At 43.7% G+C, this 21,852-nt stretch overlaps 1 long non-coding RNA gene across 1 annotated transcript in view; it reads right to left on the reverse strand.

The window, feature by feature from the left end:
• Window positions 1-3,119: 3,119 nt before the first annotated feature.
• LOC139003722 (uncharacterized) overlaps window positions 3,120-21,852 on the reverse strand; it is a 39,034-nt gene continuing 20,301 nt past the window's right edge. Inside the window, exons 2-3 of the long non-coding RNA XR_011470292.1 lie at window positions 10,352-10,704; window positions 3,120-6,247 (exon numbers count right to left, since the gene is read on the reverse strand). This is a non-coding gene — a long non-coding RNA (uncharacterized lncRNA). The remainder of the gene's footprint in view (window positions 6,248-10,351; window positions 10,705-21,852) is intronic.

A 21,852-nucleotide genomic window follows, 5' to 3' on the forward strand; every position in this document is an offset into this window, starting at 1 on the left:
GTTGTTCCTCTTTTTTCCCCCCATAGCTCCCCTCCACCCGGTTCCCACCCCACCCTCTGCCCTCCCCCCGCCCCCTGCACTGTCCGCATCCATAGGTGTACTATTTTTGTCCAGTCTCTTCCCACACCCCCCACACTCCTTCCCCCCCCCAAGAATAGTCAGTCCACTCCCTTTCTATATTCCTGATTCTATTATATTTATCAGTTTATTCTGTTCATCAGATTATTTATTCACTTGATTTTTAGATTCACTTGTTGATAGATGTGTATTTGTTGTTCATAATTTGTATCTTTACCTTTTTCTTCTTCCTCCTCTTCTTAAAGGATACCTTTCAGCATTTCATATAATACTGGTTTGGTGGTGATGAACTCCTTTAGTTTTTTCTTATCTGTGAAGCTTTTTATCTGACCTACAATTCTGAATGATAGCTTTGCTGGGTAAAGTAATCTTGGTTGTAGATTCTTGCTATTTATCACTTTGAATATTTGTTGCCACTCCCTTCTGGCCTGCATAGTTTCTGTTGAGAAATCAGCTGACAGTCGTATGGGTACTCCCTTGTAGGTAATTGACTTTTTTCTCTTGCTGCTTTTAAGATTCTTTGTCTTTTGCTCTTGGCATTTTAATTATGATGTGTCTTGGTGTGGTCCTCTTTAGATTCCTTTTGTTTGGGGTTCTCTGTGTTTCCTGGACTTGTAAGTCTAATTCTTTCACCAGTAGGGGAAGTTTTCTGTCATTATTTCTTCAGATAGGTTTTCAATATCTTGTTCTCTCTCTTCTTCTGGCACCCCCATAATTCGGATGTTGGTACGTTTGAAGTTGTCCCAGAGGCTCTTTATACTTTCTTCATATTTTTGGATTCTTTTTTCTTTTTGCTTTTCCAGTTGGGTGTTTTTGCTTCTTTGCATTTCAAATCTTTGACTTGATTCTTGCAATCTTCTAGTCTGCTGTTGTAACTCTGTATAATATTATTTATTTCAGTCAGTGTATGTTTAATTTCTAGTTGGTCCTTTTTCATAACCTCGAGGGTCTCACTAGATTTCTTTTTTTAAACATCCTCTTTTTATTTATTCTTTTTGTTTTTTTTTAAATTATATCTTTATTGTTCAGATTATTACATTAGTTACTCTTTTTTCCCACCATAACTCCCCTCCACCCAGTTCCAACCCCACCCTCTGCCCTCACTCCCCACCCACTGTCCTCATCCATAGGTGCACGATTGTTGTCTAATCTCTTCACTCACCCCCACACCCCTTTCTCCCCCCCCCAAGAATAGTCAGTCCATTCCCTTTCTATGTCCCTGATTCTATTACAATCACCAGTTCATCAGATTATTTATTCACTTGATTTTTAGATTCACTTGTTGATAGATGTGTATTTGTTGTTCATAATTTGTATCTTTACCTTTTTCTTCTTCTTCCTCTTCTTACAGGATACCTTTCAGCATTTCATATAATACTGGTTTGGTGGTGATGAACTCCTTTAGCTTTTTCTTATCTGTGAAGCTCTTTATCTGGCCTTCACTTCTGAATGATAGCTTTGCTGGATAAAGTAGTCTTGGTTGTAGGTTCTTGGTATTCATCACTTTGAATATTTCTTGCCATTCCCTTCTGGCCTGCAAAGTTTCTGTTGAGAAATCAGCTGACAGTCGTATGGGTACTCCCTTGTAGGTAATTGACTTTTTTCTCTTGCTGCTTTTAAGATTCTTTGTCTTTTGCTCTTGGCATTTTAATTATGATGTGTCTTGGTGTGGTCCTCTTTAGATTCCTTTTGTTTGGGGTTCTCTGTGTTTCCTGGACTTGTAAGTCTAATTCTTTCACCAGTAGGGGAAGTTTTCTGTCATTATTTCTTCAGATAGGTTTTCAATATCTTGTTCTCTCTCTTCTTCTGGCACCCCCATAATTCGGATGTTGGTACGTTTGAAGCTGTCCCAGAGGCTCTTTATACTTTCTTCATATTTTTGGATTCTTTTTTCTTTTTGCTTTTCCAGTTGGGTGTTTTTGCTTCTTCGCATTTCAAATCTTTGACTTGATTCTTGCGATCTTCTAGTCTGCTGTTGTAACTCTGTATAATATTATTTATTTCAGTCAGTGTATGTTTAATTTCTAGTTGGTCCTTTTTCATAACCTCGAGGGTCTCACTAGATTTCTTTTTTTTTTTTTTAAACATCCTCTTTTTATTTATTCTTTTTGTTTTTTTTTAAATTATATCTTTATTGTTCAGATTATTACATTAGTTACTCTTTTTTCCCACCATAACTCCCCTCCACCCAGTTCCAACCCCACCCTCTGCCCTCACTCCCCACCCACTGTCCTCATCCATAGGTGCACGATTGTTGTCTAATCTCTTCACTCACCCCCACACCCCTTTCTCCCCCCCCCCCAAGAATAGTCAGTCCATTCCCTTTCTATGTCCCTGATTCTATTACAATCACCAGTTCATCAGATTATTTATTCACTTGATTTTTAGATTCACTTGTTGATAGATGTGTATTTGTTGTTCATAATTTGTATCTTTACCTTTTTCTTCTTCTTCCTCTTCTTACAGGATACCTTTCAGCATTTCATATAATACTGGTTTGGTGGTGATGAACTCCTTTAGCTTTTTCTTATCTGTGAAGCTCTTTATCTGGCCCTCACTTCTGAATGATAGCTTTGCTGGATAAAGTAGTCTTGGTTGTAGGTTCTTGGTATTCATCACTTTGAATATTTCTTGCCATCCCCTTCTGGCCTGCAAAGTTTCTGTTGAGAAATCAGCTGACAGTCGTATGGGTACTCCCTTGTAGGTAACTGATTTTCTTTCTCTTGCTGCTTTTAGGATTCTCTCTTTGTCTTTTGCTCTTGGCATTTTAATGATGATGTGTCTTGGTGTGGTCCTCTTTGGATTCCTTTTGTTTGGGGTTCTCTGCGCTTCCTGGACTTGGAAGTCTATTCCTTTCACCAGGTAGGGGAAGTTTTCTGTCATTATTTCTTCAAATAGGTTTTCAATATCTTGCTGTCTCTCATCTTCTGGCACCCCTATAATTCGGATGTTGGTACGCTTGAAGCTGTCCCAGAGGCTCCTTACACTATCTTCATATTTTCGGATTCTTTTTTCATTTTGCTTTTCCGGTTGGGTGTTTTTTGCTTCTTCGTATTTCAAATCTTTGACTTGATCCTTGCGACCCTCTGGTCTGCTGTTGGGAGTCTGTATAATATTCTTTATTTCAGTCAGTGTATGCTTAATTTCTAGTTGGTCCTTTATCACAACATCGAGGGTCTCATTAGATTTCTTGAGGATCTCACTACATTTATCGGCGGTCTTACCAGTCTTTTCGAGGGCTTCTAAACAGTTCTTTAAAGACCTTAAAAGTGTGGTTTTGAACTCTATATCCAACAGTTTGCTTTCCTCCAATTCTGTCGTTTGTGTCCTGTTTCTTTGTCTCGGTATTTTGTTATGCTTCGCTGTGTCGATAGAGTGCCTTTCTGTGCTAAGTGTCCCAATTACCTAAGGTAGACACTCTTGGTGCACCCCCTTGTGGGCTTTGTGCACAGTCTTGTTGTGGTTAAGCCTTGATTGTTGTAGTTATCACTGTGAGGAATTGACCTCCAGGTCAATTGGCTGTGAGAATCAGCTGTGTCTGCGGTGGGAGAACTTCTGTGCTGGAGACACCCCTCTGGGGCTAGACTTGCTTCGATGGGGCTTTGGTGCTCACTGAGTCTGCCTCCTGAGTGTGTCTTTTATGGTTCCATGGAGCTTAAAGCTGGATGGTCCCACTCTGACCTCTGGGCTTCCTGGCTCCTGGATCTCTAGGGAGGTGCTAATCTAGCCTTTGCCTGAGGCTATCCAGCAAAAGCCTCCCTGCAGGGCTTGGGCGGGGCGGGTCCCACGGGATCAACAGGGCGGGGTTAGCAATTATGGCTGCTCTCAGTCTTGCCCTCAGAGGCTCTGCTTCTCAGTGTCCCAGTAGTCGCTGCAAGCCCCACGGAGAGAAAGCTGCCCTAGGGTTCTGAGCGATGCCAGACAGTCCCGCTTCTCCCGTATGAGTCTGGGTCCTTAGAGACTCGCCCGGAACTGGAGCTCAGAGCCTGAGACTCCCTCCCGATTGAAAACAACCGCGCCCTCAGCCTCCAGCCCGCTCCACATGCACTCCGCACCTTAGTATTTTACTTCAGCACTGCGCCTCCTCTGAGCCTCGGTATGCTTTTCTCTTTCCTCCTAGTTGTAGAACATCCACTCAGCCAGCCTTCCTGTGGTTCTGGATGATGTCCATTCCGTCTTTTAGTTGTATTTTTGAAGTGGTTGTTCGAGGCAGCAAACTCCCGTGTTTACCTATGCCGCCATCTTGGTTTCTCCCTCCTCACTAGATTTCTTGAGGGTCTCACTAAATTTATCGGCGGTTTCTAGAGAATTCTTGAAAAACCCTAAAAGTGTGGTTTTGAACTCTATATCCAGTAGTTTGCTTTCCTCCATTTCTGTCAGTTGTAACCTGTTTCTTTGTCTCCATATTTTTTATGCTTCCCTGTGTTGATAGAGTGGCTTTCTGTGCTAGGTGTCCTATAGGGCCCAGTGGCTCAGCCTCCCCAATTACCTGAGGTGGACACTCTTGGTGCACCCCTTTGTGATCTTTGTGCACAGTCTTGTTGTAGTTAAGCCTTGATTGTTGTAGGTATCACTGGGAGGAATTGACCTCGAGGCCAATTGGCTGTGAGAATCAGCTGTGTCTGCAGTGGGAAAACTTCTGTGCTGGAAACACCCTTCTGGGGCAAGACTTGCTTCAGTGGGGCTTTGGTGCTCACTGAGTCTGCCTCCTGAGTGTGTCCCTTATGAATCTGAGGAGTTTTAATCTGGATGGTCCCACTATGACCACTGGGTACACTGGCTCTTGGATTTCTAAGGAGGTGCTAATTTAGCCTCTGCCTGAGACTACCCAGCAGGAGCCCAGCTGTGAAGCAATGCAAGGTGTTGTGGGTCCTTGGGCCTTCTTTTGTAAGTTCTGGGTTTCTCTGACCCAGCTGCAGTTTTTAGGCAATTTTCAGATTGCAAAGGGCCAGGCCTTTCATATGCAAAAACCTCTGCGCACAGCTTGCGTGGGGTGGGGTCTCTGGGGATCAACAGGGCAGAGCAAGCAGCTATTGCTGCTCCTCAATCCTACCCTAAGAGGTCCCGCTTCTCAGTGTCCTCGTAATCGCTGCAGGTACCTCTGAGAGAAAGCTGCGCTGGAGTTCTGACCGATGCCAGACAGTCCAGTTTCTCCTGTATGAGTCTGGGTCCCCAGAAACTCGCCCGGAACTGGAGTTCAGAGCAGTCAGGAGGTTGAGACTCCCTCCTGATTGAAAAAGACAATCATGTCCTCAGTTTCCAGCCCTTTCCACGTGCGCCGCGTCCTCAGCTGCCAGCCCTTTCCACATGCGTCGCGTCCTCAGCTGCCAGCCCTTTCCACGTGCACCATGTCCTCAGTTGCCAGGCCTTTACACGTCCACCTCCGTACCTCTACACTTTACTTCTGCACCTCCTCTGAGTCTCAGTGTGCTTTTCTCTTTCCTTCTAGTTGTAGAATTTCCACTCAGCCAGCCTTCCTGTGGTTCTGGATGATGTCCGTTTTGTCTTTTAGTTGTATTTTTGCAGTGGTTGTGCGAGGCAGCAATTTCCGGTGTTTACCTATGCTGCCATCTTGGTTTCTCTGTAATTATCGTGTTTGTTTTTTATTCCCAATATCAGGGAAGCTTTTTTGTTATTATTTCTTCAAAAAGATTTTCTAATACTTGTTCATTTTCCTCTCTTTCTGGTCCACCTATTATATGAATGTTGTTTCCTTTTGTGTTGTCCCAAATTTCGCTTATATATATAGATAAACTTGCTGATAAAAATCCTACTAATTTTTAAGGTTTTTTTTTCCGTTTCCTGCTCTGCTTGGGTATTTTTTTCCTACCTTGTCTTCTTGCTCACTGATGTGGTCCTCCCCTTCTTCTAGTCTGTTATTGCTTTCTATTGTGTTCTTTATTACAGCAATGTCATTCTTCATTTCTTCTTGGTTCTTCTTCCTTTCCTCTGGATTCTTACACATATTGTTGAATTTCCCTTCCATCCTTTTCAGTGTCCTATGACCATTGCTCTGAATTCTTTCTCTGACAAATTGCTTGCCTCCATTTCGTTTACTTCCTTTTCTGGTGATTCTTCCTTTTCTTTCATATGAGGGCTGTTTCTTTGTCTCCCCATGTTCGCTCTTCTCAGGGTTTCTTGTTGTATATCTCTCTCTCTCCTGCGTTGACTTAAAGGCACAAAATACAATATGAAAAGACACAACACACAGGGCACCAAACACAAATGTATTCATCATACCAATAACCCCAAATAAAGGTGACCAGAAGTGAAAAGAGTGCAAAAATGATATTTAGATAAACAAAAAATGTAAGAGAGAAAATAAAGTGAAGAAAAAATAAGGGGGGGAAATATATGTATATGGGGAGAAAACTCCAAAAAATCAACAACTATTCTAAACAATGCAAACAACAAACACCCAAACAACAATTACCAAGATGACTCTGAAGAGGCAGAGCTTAGTTCTAGAACGTAAGGTCAAGGAATTGAATGAGTGGGGAAATGTCCATGATTCAGTATATAAGAGGTAGAATGAGAGTGAGTGTATAATAAGAAAAGTAATAAACAAAATACAAAAAAGAGAAAAAGATATATATTTAAAAATATACATTTATATTAAAATCATATATATATATATGTACATATATATATATATATATATATATATATATATAATTCTTTTCCCTTTCTTTACTCTATCTATCTATGTATTAATCTATTCTTGGAAAAAGAGAATAGAGAGTAGATAGGCCTGAGTTGTTGACTGAAACTAATTAAGCTATTAGTAGATGAAGAGAACAAGCAAGGAGAGAAAAACAGAAGAAACAAAAAACCAAACTAACAAACATACAATCAAACAAACAATAAGACAGAAAGAAAGAAAAGGGGGAAAAAAAGAAAAGAAAAAAATTTGCCTAGTAAAGAAAGAGAGGAGAGAAGTGTGCATGGACTTGGAGCAGGGGTGAGGAAATTAGATATATGAGTAAGTTCAATTTTTAACAGGGAGTCAAAAGAAAGGATAGATAAAAACTAAAGCAGGAACAAATCAGAAAAACAGGACCAAAAAGGGGAAAAGTGAGGAAGGGAGTGTTGGCATAAAGGACAAATTGAGATAAAGTAAAATAATGCTAAAATAAAAATAAAAATAGAATGTAGACCACTAATCCAAAAATAAAATAAAATAAAATAAAAGTCTTACAAAAGGTAAAATAATAGTAATAGAAATTAAAAATAAAAATCTACACTAATAAAAGAGAAACATGCAAGTTGATGTCACTCACTACGCCCACCAGCCAATCAGGATGAGTATGCAAAATAACCCAACAAAGATGGGGGTTAATTCGCATATGCAGGCACAGAGCGAAGACTGAAGACTGAAAACGACTGAAGACTGAAGACGACTGAAGACTGAAGAGGCTTGGTTTCTCTGGGACCAAAGGCCTGGGTCCCGGGTGCCAGAGGAAAACCGGTGCCAGAAGCCAGGAGAAGGAAGGCCTATTGCACGAATCTCTTTGTGCAATGGGCCTCTAGTATAATAATAAAAAAAGTAAAATAGAATGAGAAAAAAACAAATTTAGTTGCTTAAATAAAAAATCTACACTATGCCAAAACCGGTTTGGCTCAGTGGATAGAGCGTCGGTCTGCGGACTGAAGGGTCCCAGGTTCGATTCCGGTCAAGGGCATGTACCTGGGTTGCAGGCACATCCCCAGTGGGAGATGTGCAGGAGGCAGCTGATCGATCTCTCTCATCGATGTTTATAACTCTCTATCTCTCTCCCTTCCTCTCTGTAAAAAATCAATAAAATATATTTTTAAAAAAATCTACACTAATAAAAGAGAAACATGGTAATTAAAGTACGACCGCTACCCTTCCCATTGGCTAATCAGCATATCCTTATGCAAATTAACTGTCAGACAAGATGGCAGCCGGCAGCCATGCACTGAAGCAAGCAGGGGGGCTTGCTTGCTCCAGTGACGGTAGACTCCAACCCGCCTGCCGCTGCCGGCCTCTCAGCTGCAACTCTAAGCAACTACATTGCAAATATAGAAGCTAAACAAAACCCCAGAAACCGGCTTTCATTCAGCCGGGCTTCAGCCAGCCGGACCGCAACATTGTATCGATGTTTTCAGCAGTGAGGCCTCAGAGCTAAAGCTGGCCCAGAATAAAAAAAAAAAAAGAAAAAAAGGAGCGGTTGGGAGCTTCAGTCACCTGCTCCGGAAAACAGCCCTCAGCCCCTCACCCAGACTGACCAGGCACCCCAGTGGGGACCCCCACCCTGATCCAGGACACACTTCAGGGCAAACCAGCCAGCCCCTACCCATGCACCAGGCCTCTATCCTATATAGTAAAAGGGTAATATGCCTCCCGGCACCGGGATCAGCGGAGCAGTGAGGCTCCTGGCACCGGGATCAGCGTGACAGGGGGCAGCGCCCAAACCCCCTGATCAGCCCTGCTCTGTGCCTGATAGGGGGGAGCTCCCCAATCCCCTGATCACCCTGCAGCTCTGTGTGTGACAGGGGGTAGGGCCACAACCTCTCTATCCGCCCTGCTTTGTTCGTGACAGGGGAAGGCGCCCCAACCCCCTAATCAGCCCTGCTCTGTGCCTGATAGGGGGGAGCTCCCCAATCCCCAGGTTGCCCTGCGGCTCTGTGTTTGACAGGGTGCGGCGCACCAACCCCTGATCGGCCCTGCTCTGTGTGTGACAGGGTAGAGCCATAACCTCTCCATCGGCCCTGCCCTGAGTGTGACAGTGGCAGCGCCCCAACCCCCCGATCGGCCCTGCTCTGTGGGTGATAGAGGGTGGCGCCCCAACCCCCCTCCACGGGCCTTGCTCTGTGTGTGACAGGGTAGAGCCATAACCTCCCCATTGGCCCTGCCCTGAGTGTGACAGGGTGCTGCGCCCCAACCCCCTGATCCGCCCTGCTCTGTGTGTGACAGGGAGCGGTGCCCCAGCTCCCCTATCGGCCCTGCTCTGTGCGTGACAGGGGGGAGCTCTCCAACCCCCTGATCGACCCTGCTCTGTGTGTGACAGGGTATGGAGCCCCAACCCCCTGATTGATCGTCCCTGCTCTCTGAGTGACAGGGGGCAGCGCCCCAACCCCCTGATTGGCCCTGCTCTGTGCGTGACAGGGGGTGGCGCCGCAACCTCCCCATCAACCCTGCCTTGAGTGTGACAGGGGGCGGTGCCCCAACCCCCCAATTGGCCCTACCCTGAGCGTGACTGAGGGTGGCATCGCAACCTCCCAATCCGCCCTGCTCTGTGCATGACGGGGCGGCGCCCCAACTCCCCAATCGGCCCTGCTCTGAGCCTGACCAGGGGCTGCACCTAGGGATTGGGCCTGCCCTCTGCCACCCGGGAGCAGGCTTAAGCCAGCAGGTCGTTATCTCCCGAGGGGTCCCAGACTGCGAGAGGGCACAGGCCTGGCTGGGAACCACCCCCCCTGCCCGGAGTGCACAAATTTTTGTGCACCGGGCCTCTAATAAAAAATAAAAATGTTAAGTAATGAAGGTTGTTCACTTCAGCGGTGCTTCAGTGACCCATGGGGTCTGTTTTAAGACCCTTCTCTACTGCTCTGCCTGGCAGGTCTGTTTCCTGACAGGTAGTCAGTACAGTGTTGAAGTTCCCTGTGATCCATCGCTCCTATGTGTCATAAGCCACAACCTCATTTTCAAGCAGGCGGGATCTCTCTGCTTTGTTTCTCTGCCTGCCTTCAGTTGTATTTACACAAGAGTCAATTTCTGACACAACCCCTGGGTGGCAGTGTTTCTGGATTAGTTTCCAGAACCAAATGGCCCTTTGACCTGCCTCTTCTTTCTCTGCTGCACTTAATACTGGGTTGGAGGTACGGACTCACCCAGAGCTGGTTTCCTGCTCCTCTCTCCTTACTCTGATCCCCAGTTTCCACAAAAACAGCTTTCCCCTGCAGTCTCAGTGAGTGTTTTTAATTGGAAGATCCTATGTACTGGGCTTAGCAAATAAGGAAGTAAAAAAGACAGAGGGACTGTGCCAACCTGTATCTTTCTCCACCCCCTCCTCGCCCCACCAGCACTGTGAGTCTGAGAAAGAACTTCAGGCTGCCTTTCTGGGCACAGTCTCCCACGTCTGTGGGCTTAGACCTAGAGTCCCCCTCTGCCAGCAGCCCTGTGGACCCCCTTCCACATTCGAGGGCTAAACTGACCCCAAGGCCACAGATTTGATGGGGCGCAGTCTCCCTCTGAGACTCAGTCCCTGCTGCATGTGTTTCTCCCTCAAGCCTTGATCCCAGATCTCACCTCTCTCCAGGTGATCTATGACTTTTCTGTCCATGAATTGCCTCACCACCTGTGTTTCATTCGCCAATTCCAGGTGGGTGTTATTCAATTCAGCTGTTCCTTCTATCTGCTGTGTGATGAGGCACAAGACCTGACCGTGTATTCAGCTGCCATCTTGTCTCCCCCTGGACAAATATTTTAGGCGCCTATGGCTGGGGAGGCTGGAGTCTTGGTCTTCGTGGGTTCGCAGCTGAGGCAGCTGGTCCCTGGGCATTGTAGTTGTAGAATCCTGGGAGGTATCCAAGGTCTCCCTGGTTGAAGGTAAGGCTGGGATTCCAATCACAGCCGCTCTCGTCTTCAAGATGCCATGGTCTCTGCAACACAGACAACAGCTCTGGGAGAAATTTCAGCAGTAGTAGAGGCTGCCTGGCCAATGGAGCCTGGTCAGCCAGTCCCCAACAGTCCTGTGGAATATAACTGTCCCTCACTCACAAATACAGAAACTCCCAGCACGTCCACACACTCTCCTTTTCCTCTCACACTCACACACTATCTTGCAGCCTGCCATCCCATCAGCTGCCATCCCATCGGCCGCCATCTTGGATCTTTCTATGCCTTTTTTATACACCAATAATGAACTCACAGAAAGAGAAACTAAAAAACAATCCCATTTACCATTGCAACAAAAAAAATCAAGATACCTAGGAATAAATTTAACCAACGAGGTAAAGAACCTGTACTAAGAAAATTATAGGACACTGAAAACACAGATAGAGGAGTCGCTGCTGCCCGAGGAGCAGCCCCTGAATGACTCAACACCTAGATCCTTCGGTGACAGTAAAAATGGGTAGACAAAGAAATCCCCAAATGAAAGAAAAGCATTACCCTAAAAGCAGCTAAGTGAACTGGAGGCATGCAATCCTATCTAATAAAAGAGAAACATGGTAATTAACCATAACTTCGATACCCTTCCCATTGGCTAATCAGGGCGATATGCAAATTAACTGCCAACCAAGATGGTGGCCGGCAGCCAGGCAGCTGAAGTGAACAGGGAGCCTTGCTTGCTCCAGTGACGGAGGAAGCCAAGGTTCCCCGCCTGCCGCTGCCGGCCTCTGAGCTGCAGTCTAAGAAACAATGTTGCAAATATAGAAGCTAAACAAAACTCCAGAAACCTGTTTTCAGCCGTCAGAGCTGGAGTGAGCAGGACCAAAACAGTGTTACAATTATAGAACCCAAACAAACCCAGATCCCTGTTTTCAGCAGCCGAGGCCTCAAGCTGGAGCCGGCCTCAGAGCTAAAGCCGGCTCTCAGCTCCAGTGACAGCCATAGAAGGTAAATAACTCCGAGAATAAAAAAAAAAAAAAGAAAAAAGGAGAGGTTGGGAGCTTTAGTCACCCACCAGCCTGAAAACGGCCCTCAGCCCCTCACCCAGACTGGCCAGGCACCCCAGTGAGGACCCCCACCCTGAAGGGGGTGTGACCAGCGGCAAACAGCCATCATGCCCTCATCCAGGCTGACAGGCACCCAAGCGGGACCCTCATCCTGATCCGGGACATTCTTCAGGGCAAACCAGCCGGCCCCCACCCGTGCACCAGGCCTCTATCCTATATAGTAAAAGGGTAATATGCCTCCCAGCACCTGGATCAGCAGAGCCATGAGGCCTTCTGAACCTAGGATCAGCAGAGCCCCAAGGCCTCCTGAACCTGGGATCAGCGGAGCCGCGAGGCCACCTGGCACCAGGATCAGTGGAGCCGCGAGGCCTCCTGGCCCCTGGAGCAGCATGACAGGGGGCAGCGCCCAAACTCCCTGATCACCCTGCAGCACTGTGTGTGACAGGGGGCGTGGCCACAACCTCCCTATCTGCCCTGCTCTGTTCCTGACAGGGGAAGGTGCCCCAACCCCTGATTGGCCCTGCTCTGTGCCTGATAGGGGGGAGCTCCCCAACCCCCTGATTGGCCCTGCTCTGTGTGTGACAGGGGAAGGCGCCCCAACCCCCCCATGGGCCCTGCTCTGTGTGTGACGGGGGGCGGTGCCCCAACCCCCTGATGGGCCCTGCTCTGTGGGTGACAGTGGGCGGCACCCCCACCCCCTGATCTGCCCTGCTCTGTGTGTGACAGGGGTCGGTGCCCCAACTCCCCTATCGGCCCTACTCTGTGCGTGACAGGGGGGAGTTCCCCAATCTCCTGATGGGCCGTGCTCTATGCATGACAGGGGGGAACTCCCCAACCCCCTGATCGGCCCTGCTCTGTGCCTGACAGGGTATGGAGCCCCAACCCCCCTAATGGGCCCTGCTCTGTGCGTGACAGGGGGCAGAGCCCCAACCCCCTGATTGGCCCTGCTCTGTGCATGACAGGGGGTGGCACCGCAACCTCCCCATCAACCCTGCCTTGATTGTGACAGGGGGAAGTGCCCCAAACCCCCAATCGGCCCTACCCTGAGGATGACTGGGGGTGGCATCGCAACCTCCCGATCCGCCCTGCTCTGTGCATGACAGCGGGCGATGCCCCAACTCCCCAATCGGCCCTGCTCTGAGCCCGACCAGGGGCTGCACCTAGGGATTGCGACAGCCCTCTGCCACCCGAGATCAGGCCTAAGCCAGCAGGTCATAATCTCCCGAGGGGTCCCAGACTGTGAGAGGGCACAAGTGGGGCTGAGGGACCCCCCCCTCCAGTGCACAAATTTTTGTGCACCGGGCCTCTAGTATGTCATAAAAAGAAATCAGAATAAGGATCATATACTTATAAACCTGGTGGATGAAAAAATCAACAACTTATGTAATAATCAAGAAGAAATAAAGTGTCATATAGCTGCAATAAAAAAACACCATGGAAAGTTTCAACAGTAGACTAGGAGAAGCGGAGGACCAAATTAGCAAATTAGAAGACAGGGAAGCAAAACACACCCAAACTAAACTGTAATTAGAGAAAAATTTAAAAGACAGGAGGAGAGTCTAAGGGAGCTTTGGGACAACATGACATGAAGCAACATATGAATAATAGGGGTGCCAGAACGATCCGAAGAGGACCAAGAATTTGAAAACCTATTTGAAGAAATAATGTCAGAAAAAATCAATGATATGGGGAAGAAAAAAGTCACACAAGCACAGAGTCTCAAACAACATGAATCTGAAGACCCACACTAAGACAGGTCGTAATTACAATGGCAAATGTTCAGGACAAAGAGAGAATTTTAAAGGATGCAAGAGAGAGACAGAAAATTATGAAACAGGGATCTTCCATTAGATTATCAAATGATTTCTCAACAGAAACACATCAGGCCAGACAGGAATGAAAGGAAATTTACAAAGTGATGCAAAGCAAGGGACTAAATCCAAGATTACTCTATCCAGCAAGGATATCATTCAAAATTGAAGGGGAAATAAGGAGTTTCACAGAAAAAAAAAAAAAAAAAACTAAGGGAGTTTATCACTACCAAACCAGCAATGCAAGAAATGCTAAAGGGACTGGTAGAAAAAGAATAAATACGAAGGAAAGAAACAACACAGGCACAAAAAATAAAAATGGCTACAAACAATTACCTATCAATAATAATTATAAATGTAAATGAAATAAATGCTCTGATCAAAAGACATTGAGTGGCTGAATGGATAAAAAAAACATGACCAATATATATGCTGTCTACAAGGGACCCACACAGACTGAAAGTGAAGGGATGGAAAAATATCTTTCAGGCAAATGGAAATGATAAAAAGCTGGGGTAACAATACTTAAATCTGAAAAAATAGACATCAAAGTGAAGGCCATAACAAGAGATAAGGAAGGCCACTTCATAATACTAAACGGGACGATAAAACAAGAGGATATAACCTTGGTAAACATATATGCACCCAATGCAGGAACACCCAAATACATAAAAAAACTCCTGGAAGATATCAAGGGAGAGATTGACAACAATACAATCATAGTAGGGGACTTTAATACCCCAAAGACATCACTGGATAAATCCTCTAGACAAAAAAATCATCAAAGAAATAGCAATCATAAAAGACTCACTAGATCAGATACACTTAATTGACATCTTCAGAACATTTCACCCAAAGCCACGGAATATCCATTCTTCTCAAGTGCACATGGGTCATTTTCAAAGTTAGACCACATATTGGGTCACAAGCAAAGTCTCTCCAAATTCAAGAAGATTGAAATCATATCAAGCATCTTATCAGACCACAATGGCATAATATTAGAAATAAACGACAATAAAAACAATGAAAAAAATCCTAACACTTGGAAGCTGAATAGCATGCTATTAAACAAAGATTGGGTTACCAGAAAGATCAAAGAAGAAATTAAAAACATCCTGGAAACAAATGACAATGAAAACACAACAATCCAAAACCTTTGGGACACAGTGAAAGCAGTCCTGAGAAGGGAGTTTTTAGCTCTACAAGCCTACCTCAAAAAAAAAAAAAAAAAAAAACAAGAAAAAAATGGTAACAAATCATCTAACTCTACAGCTTAAAGAATTAGAAAGAAAGCAACAACAAAATCCCAGAGTGATCAGACGGAAGGAGATAATAAAGATCAGAGCAGAAATAAATGACATACAGACAAAAAACAAAACAAAAAAAAAACACAAAAGATCAATTAAACCAAGAGCTGGTTCTTTGAAAGGATAAACAAGATTGATGAACTTCTAGCCAGGCTCACCAAGAAGCAAAGAGAGAAGACCCAAGTAAACAAATTCAGAAATGAAAGAGGCGAAATAACAACAGACCCCATAGAAATACAAAGGAGTGTTAAAAAAATACTATGAACAACTCTATTCCAACAAACTAGACAACCTAGAGGAAATAGACATATTCCTAGAAAAATACAACCTTCCAAAACTCAATCAGGAAGAATCTAAATATCTCAATAGGCCGATAACTATAGAGGAAATTGAAGCAGTCATCAAAAAGCTTCCAGCAAACAAAAGGCCAGACGGCTTCACAGGGGAGTTTTACCAAACATTCAAAAGAGAACTGAAACCTATCCTCCTCAGACTGTTCCAAAAAATTCAAGAAGAAGGAACACTTCCAAGCTCATTCTATGAGGCCAGCATTACCCTAATATGAAAACCAGATAAAGACAACACAATGAAAGAGAATTATAGACCAATATCCCTCATGAACATAGGTGCCAAAATCCTCAAATAATTCTTAGCGAATCGGATCCAGCATTACATTAGAAAGATCATACACCATGAGCAAGTACGATGTACCCCAGGGATGCAAGAATGATACAATATCCGCAAATCAATAAACGTGATACATCAAATAAACAAAATGAGAGATAAAAATCACAGTCATATCAATTGATGCAGAAAAGACATTTGACAAAATTCAACACCCTTTCTTGATAAAAACCCTCAGCAAAATGGGATAGAGGGATCATACCTCAACATAATAAAAGCCTTATATGACAAACCCACAGCCAACATCATACTCAATGGGAAAAATCTAAAACCATTTCACCTAAGACCAGGAACGAGACAGGGATGCCCACTTTCACCACTCCTGTTCAGCATAGTTCTGAAAGTGCTAGCAATAGCAATTAAACAAGAAGAAGAAATAAAAGGTATTCTAATTATAAAAGAAAACATAAAACTGTCATTATTTGCAGATGACATGATACTGTACATAAAAAACCCTGAAGACTGCATCAAAAATTATTAAACTTAATAAATGAATTTGGCAATGTAGCAGGATACAAAATTAATGCAAAGAAATCTATGGCATTTCTATACACCAATAGTAAATTTACAGAAAGAGAGATTAAAAAAACAATCCCATTTACCATCGCACCAAAAAAATTAAGCCACCTAGGAATAAACTTAACTAAGGAGGTAAAGACCTGTACTAAGAAAACTACAGGACACTGAAAAAAGAGATAGAGGAAGACATAAACAGATGGATCAACATACCATTTTCATGGATTGGTAGAATCAACATCATTAAAATGTCCATAATACCCAAAGCAATCTGTAGATCCAATGCACTCTTTATTAAAATGCCAATGGCATATTTCACTGACCTAGAATGAACTCCCAAAATTTCATCTGAAATAAAAAATAGATCCCGAATAGCTACAGCAATCCTGAGAAAGAAGAATAAAGTAGGTGGGATCTCAATACCAGATAGCAAGCTGTATTACAAAGCCACTGTTCTCAAAACAGCCTGGTACTGGCACAAGAACAGACACCTAGACCAATGGAATAGAATAGAGAACCCAGAAATCAACCCAAACCACTATGCTCAATTAATATTTAACAAAGGAGGCAAGAACATACAATGGAATCAAGACAGTCCCTTCAATAAATGATGTTGGGGAAATTGGACAGATACATACAAAAAAATGAAACTAGACCTCCAACTTACACCATTCACAAAAATAAATTCAAATTGGATAAAGGCCTTAAACATAAGACGGGAAACCATAAAAATATTAGAGGAATCCACAGGCAGCAAACTCTCAGACATATACTGAAGCAATATCTTCATCAACACAGCTCCTAGGGCAGTGATGGCGCACCTATGACACGCATGTCAGCGGTGACACTCGAACTCATTTTTTTGGTTGATTTTTCTTTGTTAAATGGCATTTAAATATATAAAATAAATATCAAAAATATAAATCTTTGTTTTACCATGGTTGCAAATATAAAAAAATTTCTATATGTGACACAGCACCAAAGTTAAGCTAGGGTTTTTCAAAATGCTGACATGCCGATCTCAAAAGGTTCGCCATCACTGTCCTAGGACAATGGAAACTAAAGGGATAATAAACAAATGGGTCTACATAAAAATAAAAAGCTTTTGTACCTCAAAAGAAACCATCAACAAAACAATAAGAAAGCCCACTGCATGGGAGAACATATTTGCCAATGTTATCACCAATAAGGGTTTAATCTCCAACATTTATAGGGAACTCATACAACTTAACAAAAGAAAGATAAACAACCCAATCAAAAAATGGTCAACAGATCTAAATAGATACTTTTCGAAAGAGGACATAAGGAAGGCCAAGAGAGCCCTAACCGTTTTTGGCTCAGTGGATAGAGCTTTGGCCTATGGACTGAAAGGTCCCAGGTTGGATTCCGGTCAAGGGCATGTACCTTGGTTGTGGGCACATCCCCAGTAGGGAGTGTGCAGGAGGCAGCTGATCTATGTTTCTCTCTCATCGATGTTTCTAACTCTCTATCCCTCTCCCTTCCTCTCTGTAAAAAATCAATATATATATATATATATATATATATATATATATATATATTATTGAATGTATCTGGGTATCAGGTGTCTGCAGATTTTTTGGCTTCCCTGGGAAAAGTCTTTTTCTCTCTTTGGATTTGGATGGATATATATATATATATATATATATATATATATATATAATGATTTTTTTTAAAAAAAGGAAGGCCAAGAGACATTGGGAAACATGCTCAAAGTCACTAATCATCTGAGACATGCAAATCAAAACGACAATGAGGTACCATCTCACACCTGTCAGAATGGCTATCATCAACAAATCAACAAACGACAAGTGCTGGAGAGGATGTGGAGAAAAAGGAACACTCGTGCACTGCTGGTGGGAATGCAGACTGGTGCAGCCACTGTGGAGAATAGTATGGAGTTTCCTCAAAAAACTAAAAATGGATAGGTAAACACCGGAGACTGCCGCCGTGGACAACCACTTCAAAAATACAACTAAAAGTCGGAGCGGACATCAACCAGAACCACGGGAAGGCTGGCTGAGGAGAGTCTCTTCAACTAGAAGCAAAAACAACAGCATTCCGACGCTCAGCGGAGGCGCAGTGTGGAAAATTTAAAGGTACGGCGGTGCGGTGGTGAGGGTGCGCGTGCAAAGCGGGCTGGCGGCTGAGGGCGCGATTGTCGTTTTCAATCAGGAGCGAGTCTCAGACACTGGGCTACAGATCCGGGCGAGTCTCTAGGGACCCAGACTCAAACGGGAGAAGCGGGACTGTCTGGCTACGGCCCCTCCGAGGTTTGCAGCGATTGCTGGGACAGAGAGGCAGAACCCCTGGGGACAGACTGAGAGCGGCCATAGCTGCTCCCTCCCCCCGCCCTGTTGAGCCCGCCCCGCCCAAACCCTGCGCACAGCCATTTGCCGATCGCCTCAGGCAAGGGCTGGACTAGCGCCTCCCCTGAGGACTGAAGTTTTCCCACAGCTGATTTCCACAGCCAGTCGGCCTGGTGGTCAAATCCCTCTAGTGTTAACTACAACAATTAAGGCTTGGCTAGAACAAGACTGCGCACAGAGACCACAAGGGGGTGCACCAAGAAAGCATAAAAGATGCGGAGACAAAAAAACATGACAGAAATGGAGGATATGGAGCTAAGAATCGCAATTTTGAGGGCTTGCCATAAATTTGTGCAGAGCCTCACGAAAACTAATGAGACCCTCGATGCTACGATAAAGAAATTAGAAAGTAAGCATACACGGACTGAAATAAAGAATATTATACCCAATAGCAGACCAGAGGAGCACAAGAATCAAACCAAAGATTCGACAAAAAACACCCAATTGGAAAAGCAAAATGAAAAAAGAATCCGAAAGTGTGAAGATAGTGTAAGGAGCCTCTGGGACAGCTTTAAGCGGACTAATATCAGAGTCATTGGAGTGCCAGAAGATGAGAGACAGCAAGATATTGAAAACCTATTTCAAGAAATAATGGCAGAAAACTTCCCCCACCTGGAGAAAGAAATGGACTTACAGGTCCAAGAAGCGCAGAGAACCCCAAACAAAAGGAATCCAAAGAGGACCACACCAAGACACATCATCATTAAAATGCCAAGAGCAAAAGACAAAGAGAAAATCTTAAAAGCAGCAAGAGAAAGAGGCTCAATTACCTACAAGGGAATACCCATACGACTGTCAGCTGATTTCTCAACAGAAACTTTGCAGGCCAGAAGGGAATGGCAAGAAATATTCAAAGTGCTGAATACCAAGAACCTACAACCAAGATTACTTTATCCAGCAAAGCTATCATTCAGAATTGAAGGTCAGATAAAGAGCTTCACAGATAAGGAAAAACTAAAGGAGTTCATCACCGCCAAACCAGTATTATATGAAATGCTGAAAGGTATCCTTTAAGAAGAGGAAGAAGAAGAAAAAGGTAAAGATACAAATTATGAACAACAAATATGCATCTATCAACAAATGAATCTAAGAATCAAGTGAATAAATAACCTGATGTACAGAATGAACTGGTGACTATAATGAATCAGGGACATAGAAAGGGAATGGACTGACTATTCTTGGGGGAAAAGGGGTGTGGGAGATGCGGGAAGTGACTGGACAAAAATCATGCACCTATGGATGAACTCAGTGGGTGGGGAGTGAGGGTGGAGGGTGGGGTGGGAGCTGGAAGGAGGGGAGTTATGGGGGGAAAAAAGAGGAACAAATGTAATAATCTGAACAATAAAGATTAAAAAAAAAAAAAGAAAAGAAAAAAAAAAGAAAAAAAAAACAAAAAACTAAAAATGGAACTCTCATTTGACCCAGTGATCCCACTTCTAGTCTAGGAATATATCCCAAGAAACTAGAAACACCAATCAAAAAGAATATATGCACCCCTATGTTCACAGCAGCACAATTTACCATAGCTAAGATTTAGAAACAAGTTAAGTACCCATGAGCAGATGAATGGATTAAAAACCCTGTGGTACATCTACACAATGGAATACTACACTGTGGTAAAAAAGAAGGAATTCTTACCATTTGAAACAACATGGATGGAACTGGAGAGTATTATGTTAAGTGAAATAAGCCAGTCAGAGAAAGATAAATATCACATAATCGCACTCATTTGTGGAATATAATGAACATAATCTGATGAACAAAAAACAGATCCAGACACACAGAAACATTGATCATGTGAACAAGATGATATTTTGACTCTTGGTGGGTCAGCCTGACCATGCTTATTGGTTCTGCTTGCTGGCTTCACAGCTGAGTCAACTCCCTAATTCCTTACACAGGCCTTAAAAAGAAAACTTTAAGAAAAACTTAACCCTCTATTCACATATAAGTATATATGTTCTAAGATTTAAAATATTACTTTTCAGATTAATTCAGGTGCTCTATCTATCAGGTTGTAGGTCTCCCCTATCAATACCACATTTATGCAAAGAGGTGACACACTGGACTACAAGATGTTTTTGAGCCCTTGATGAATACACACTGGGAAATGCCATTAAAATGTCATTAAGTATGCCTTCCTTTTAAGAGTTCCAATTACCTTTACAGCAGATTGTCTCTGCTTTAAGAAAGTTACATTCTACCTATTGTTTCTGGGAAAACTTCAAGTATCTTGAATGTAAATATCTTAGAGAAGCTAAGAGTTTTATTGAATGTATCTGGGTATCAGGTGTCTGCAGATTTTTTGGCTTCCCTGGGAAAAGTGTCTTTTTCTCTCTTTGGATTTGGATTGATATGTATATTATTGTCCTTTTTCTTTGAACAGTTGCTATTGTGACTCATGCTGTAAGAAAAAGAAAAAAGAAAGAAAGAAAAGAAAAAGAAAGAGAAAACAATTCTAAGAAGAGAAAGTAGACTGAATCAGTTGGAAACCCAGCCATCTTTTGGGACCAAGCAAGTGACATAAATGTTTGTTCATTCTAACACTGTATTCGGAGGTGAGTAGTTCAGGGGTAAACTGGAAAGTTGTGTCTTCTCAAGGAATGCCAATTCCAAAAAAAATTTTTTAAGCACTCTGAATTAAGTTTTGTTTCTAGCTATTAGAGAACAACAGGTACCAGATTTATCCTCCCACCATAGCAAAGAGAAAACATCAGTTTTCAGACACAGGACAATAGTCAGTGGTCCTATAACAAAGGAAATAGGAATGGTAAGTCCTACGTTGCCCAAATTTATTTTCTGTAGTCTCCAGTTTATAGTATACTAGTGACCCAGTGCACAGATTTGTGCTCATTGAAAGGCAATTCATTAGAAGGTGGCAGGTGGAGCGGGACTGGGCAGAACTGGGTGAGACAGGCCAGACATGCCTTTGAGCCAACTTTCTGCGGTCCCTCCATGGCCAGCCACACCTGGGGCAGCACAGAGGCTTGAAGAGCATCTGCAGTGTGAGCGGGGTCCCTCCAGCAGGTGGATTACCTCGGCCTAGCCTGCAGGGATCAGGCTCCAACATCCCCTGAGGGGTACCGGATTGTGAGAGGGCAGTTCTCTGCAGCTCCGCAGCTCCTGCATTGAGCATCTGCCCCCTGGTGGTCAATGTGCATCATAGCTACCAGTTGGAGCGTCTGCCCGCTGGAGGTCATTGTGTGTCATAGCTACTGGTCAGATGGTTGGTCGGTTGGACGGTCGTTTAGCCTTTTATATATATAGATGGAAGTGTGCCTACACAGAAGTCAGAAATCACACTACATTGAGGAAACAGAGTTTGGTGTTTTGGAAGGCCAGTTTTCTAGTACTTTGGAGATAATGCTGAGAAGGCAGCAGCTACATATAAAGAGTTCTGCAGAGATCTGTATAAGGTTGACCTGA

The sequence above is a fragment of the Myotis yumanensis genome, unplaced genomic scaffold (genome assembly GCF_028538775.1).
Source record: "Myotis yumanensis isolate MYYU_CA2020_CCGP unplaced genomic scaffold, mMyoYum1.0.hap1 SCAF_2, whole genome shotgun sequence".
NCBI classification, from domain to species: Eukaryota; Metazoa; Chordata; class Mammalia; order Chiroptera; family Vespertilionidae; genus Myotis; species Myotis yumanensis.